Raw genomic sequence first — 5,381 nt, forward strand, 5'->3', positions numbered from 1 at the left:
TAAGTATAACTCTAAGTCTGAAAATATACATTTTCTGTTTCAAAAATTCCAATTCCAAATTGAATTCTTAAACTTCAACTCACTTAGAACCCTCCGACAATCCTTAAATACTCTTATTTCTTGCAAAAAACAATTTAAATTTGCAAAAAACAATTTAAATAAAAAAGATGTAAGCACAGACATTTGCATATTATCCTTCCTCCTCCTCTCTCTCTTTGTCTCGCTTTAATCGCTGTCCAAATATATGTGGTATAAATTTCCTTGAACAATTTACAAGCTTGCTGTTAAAAAAAAGCCAGTGTTCGCCACCCACTTTTGTGGTAAAAATTATGCTATAATTCAAAAACAGCGCCAACAAACACACATACCAGCGTATCCATGTGCCGTTCATTAGCACAAAACCCACACATTAATTTCGTGTCTCTGTGTGTGTGTGTGGGTGTGTGTAAGAGAGAACTGGTGCTAATCTTGGGGGAGTAAAAATGCAGCTTTTTATGTGTGTGTGTGTGTGTGTGTGTGTGAGTGCTCATGTATGCTGCCTTTGTCGCCATAAAGGATATAAGCCGTGTTTTTAGCACGCTCTGCGAAAGTGCGCTTGTGTTAGTTACTTTATGCAGTGCCAATGTAGACAAAAACAGGAAAGAACTTTGACTGAAAGTCCCGACTTTGAGATACCCGGTAATAACAGTCAATTGATGTATAAAAAAAGTGTAGCATACCGCAAGGCGATTGCTTGACACCCCTAAAAAACCTTTCAAAGAAGTTTTTTAAAGGAATAAAGCTTCCAATAACTGCCTTTCCTGTTAGATGAATTATTAATGATAAAGAATAAAAACTGTACTAGAAATTTACTCATTCGAAATAGTTATAAATTCACTAAAAAATCCCAGCCCAAATATATTCTTAATACCCAATTGAAGAAACCTAACACACCCCATACCCATCAATATATAACCAGAATTAAAGCAATTTTTAGCTTTTGGTCTCCCTTTTGCTGTTGGCTTGAGATTCTCCAGCAGATTTTGGCTTAAACGACGCGACACGCTAGCCAGGAGTCTGGGCCAATTTCAGTTTCGGTGATAAATTTCGTATAATAAAGAAGACATTAAGCAAACGCCGGCAACTGACGCGGCGAATGGCGAATGGTGAATAGCGGGTAAGAATGACAAGGACACCGACAACGACAACAAGGACCGCCCGCCTGCCTGGACACATTTTACACCTTGCTGGAGTAGCACTAAAAAATTTTATATTTTACCTCGTTTTGGCTTCTAAAAAAAGAAGAAACAACGAAAAGAAAACGTGTATTTTATAGTGTAAACGTTTTAGGGTTTGCCCGTATATACACAGTGCCAACTAATTGCACTCTCAAACGCGTCCTGCGGCGGTTAACAAGGAGAACAGTGTCAGTTTAGTACAAAAGATATTGAATCCCAAAGCAAAGAGCTTTAGAAGACTAAATTTACGTATCTTAAAGAGCACATTATGCATATTTAAATGCATATTTGGTCATTGAACTCACACCCAAAAACCATTTGTTTTAGCATCGCAAATGCTTTGTGATGAAAGACTAATAGCATTTCATATTTATGCAAATTAATTATTCATTATGACTATTCAGCTATATGGGTCGACGATGGATTTCCTGCACCTGTAATGCCCATCGGCAATTTGCACAAATATACATCAAAAACAAATATATTCAGAAATAAAAATATTAATTGAATTGATAAAAATATAATTATATTTATATTTGTTTTAATTTTTCAGCTTAGAGTGTGAAATAGTGTTATTGGTTATGGTAAATTATATTACAAACACATGTATTTGTGTAACTTTAATATAGGTAATAAAAATGATTATATACAATAAATATAAGGAAGTAAAATATACTCTGGTTTTATTATTATTATTTCTAGATTTCTTTAAATAAACTCATCATTTTAGCTGAAAAAATAAATATAACTTTAAGTGAATGCTAATTTTTCTTGTCGCTTAAGTAGATACAATTTTGTATGTCTAAAAATGTTCAATATTTAATATTTACCCCAGCTAAAACTACCGGAAGGAAGTAAACCGAAAAGCGGCCTTTCCCACATCTGGACTTTGGAAAATGTATTATCCCACCTGAAAAGTGAGCGAGCTCCTGGAGAGCTTTCCCCAAGTGACTTGTAGTTGCGTTTGACACTTTTATACGCCACCGGAAGAAGGCTGCTGCAGAGCAATCAAAGTGCACCAGAAGACAGGAACTTGGAGATTGGCACATTAAAGCCAGACGGAAGGGGAGGGTGGAGGGTGGAAAAAAATGGTTGCTGCTGAAGGCCACAGCCGCCCAACAACAACCACAAGCCAAACAAGCGGCAACAGCAGGAAGAAGAAATTACATGCAAGCCAACAACAAGACACAACATAGTTGTCAATGTCCATGTCAACGTTGTTTGGCTTGCAACAAAAAGAAAAATCCATGAAAACCCCTTTTTAAGTTGCATTGCATTTTTCTGTTATTAAAGAAAAGCCTTCCAGCAATAGGGCAATATTATAAAAGTGCCTCATAGAAGTCACTGTGTTTTATAAATAATAAAAACATACTTAAGAAATTTTATATAAACAAAAATAATACAAACTTCAAATAAAAATTGATAGCATAATATTAAATTTGTAGATGTATGTATTTTTTTTGCTTTGGATTTTGACTTATAAATCATTACTAAAACAAAAAGAAGTACTTTAAGTTACTTAAATATTTGAATTAGGCCTTTTTACTTCCTTTAAATGCACTTGCTTTATGTATACTAAATTATAAACCTTACCTACTACTAACAAGGAATTCACTCAAAAAATGGTTAATATTTCCGAAATAAACCAACCAAAAATAATGCCTCTGCCCAGAGATCATCTCCCGTTCTCCTGGAAAATCCTCTTCAAAAACAAAGGTCTAGATAACAGTCTATTGTCCTTTTCCATTTCCCCCTTCTGCTCCCAAATATTAGCTGTTAAACAAGTTCTGGCTTTGTTGGCGCTTTTCCTGCCAAAAAATGTACAATTACATATGCAATGTTGAAAAGCAAAACGAACAGGACGAGAATTAAGCTCAAATATAGAAAGAGAGACAACATAACATGCAGCAGGAAAAAAAATGGTAATGCAGCAAGCAACAAAAGCAACAAAAAAAAAAAGAAATGTGTTGCTTCGTTAAGTTCTTCGGTGTGCATGCGCAAACAACAGCAACAATAAAGTGTTAATGTGTGCAAACACACACAATTCACACAGACACAGAAGGAAGCCACCGCAGAAAATGCAAAACACATTTTTAAAGGAAAATTTCGCTCCATTGAAAAGCGAAGGATGTGGCAAAAGGACGCACCGGATGTTGGACTGCATTCGAAGGATCACGATGCGAGGACTTTGAGGACATCCGCACAAAACGTTGTCAGGACCAAAGCAAGCACATGCAAATGCAATAAAACGAAATAAAATGCAATTCAAATGGCATGCCACAAACTAGGAAAATCTGGTGTTTTTGATGAGCTCTGACATACGGATTTATTGATTTATTATTACCATTTTATCTCTATTTAATAAATTATTATAGATATTTTGTTTTATATATGGAAAAATTAATTGCTTTATGAGCTCATAATGATTTGTTTTCTGTTAAAGTGACGATTCTATGAAATCGAAAAGACATTAAACTAACATTAATTTAAGTTAGGAATTATACTTATAATAAAAGATCATCCATCGGAAATATAGAACTATAAACCTTATATTATATATTTTTATGAAACTAAGAATTTAAAAACAACCATATATTTTTGTGGATTTTAAATGCTTTTATAAATACCTCTTTTATGGTTTTTAATCCCCTTCTAGTTTTGGTGCCATCCCTCCTATAAATTCCGTCTGAATTTGTGTCTTTTTTTTTAATAGATGCTTCTTCCCTAAATCGAATAAATTAATTTCCGAAAAGCACACCAATTCACATATTTTACATTCATGGCCGGCTAATCAAACTCAACTCAACTACCCGAAAGCGGAAATAAAAGCGGGCAAGGAAACGAAATTTGCAACAATGAGGGGCAACACATACATAGCTATATATAAATATATATATATTTCACCCCATGTACATGCAACATGGATGCCTTTGGGGGGACTCCCAACTGCACACAAGCATAAATATAAGCATATGCACACACACATATACACACATTAGTTGTGGCCCCGGCATTCATTTCATTTTTATTTTGCACTCACTTTTCACTGTTAGTTATGTCTGCTTGCGGTTTCCTTCTTTTCACGTTATTTATGTTTATTTGCATATATTTTATTTTATTTCATTTTTTAGTTTTGCTTTGCGAAACGAGCGTAGAGGAAGTGCAGCTAAAACACGCTCATTTATCTCAGCATACACCACGCAAAATTTGTGGTTAAACCAGATGAAACATAGCATACTTCTTGGCGCCCCGCGGTGAATTTATCTACAATTACATTTGAATTTGTTGTCATAGGTGAGGCTAAGGGGGGATCTAAGGGTTGTATTCTTAGTTTACTTAATCATAGTTTTTGTCTATATTGTATACATTTTTAGCCGTATGTAACCCAAAGTTTAAAATAAAACAGAACAGGAGATTTAAGTAAGTTTTCCGTATTTTAAAATTCAACACCGTTTAAAATTTTCACATATAAATGGTAAAAAAATGCAAATTATTATAATTAAGTTATACCTTGAATTTTAACAAATTCTAAATCCCTTTTTTAAATTTTTCTAGCTTCTCTGCTAGTTTGTGCTATAAATAAGTGCAGAAATATCTATAATGTTTAGAAGGGGTAGAGGTGCAAATTTAAAGGTCCTGAGTTTCTTGAACTCTGCCAGGAAGTCTGCTTAAATAAATAGTAGTAAATGCCAAAGGCAAGCCGATGTAAACCTCTCTGTCTCTACATATCTTTGCACATTCTATATAAACTTATTTACGATAATGACGTCCTGGGTTATATGCAAATGCATCTAAGGTTCATAAGTTTACCATTTTACCAGACAACAAAAATTTCAAGTAATCGAAAGTGAATAAATTCTGAAAAGTACTATAAACGTTAATTAAGATTATAAGCTAAAGATAATAAATACATTTTTGTACAACTCTTAAGGAATTACATTTTCTTTAAAACTTCGTTTGCAGGCATACTTTTCAAGAGCTTTAATTTTGTCTACATAAAAGATTCAATTAATAGAAAACCTTTAGCTTGACCATGTTTATGCTAATTAATAAATAATATATATAAATATAAAACACCTGCATTTATTAGCTAAAAAATATAAAATACAACTTGTAGAACGGACTACAATTTATGCATAAATTAAGTTGTGCAACAAATTCTTA

Source organism: Drosophila serrata, unplaced genomic scaffold (assembly GCF_035046125.1).
Source record: "Drosophila serrata isolate PLE 108 unplaced genomic scaffold, ASM3504612v1 contig_240, whole genome shotgun sequence".
Taxonomy (NCBI): domain Eukaryota; kingdom Metazoa; phylum Arthropoda; class Insecta; order Diptera; family Drosophilidae; genus Drosophila; species Drosophila serrata.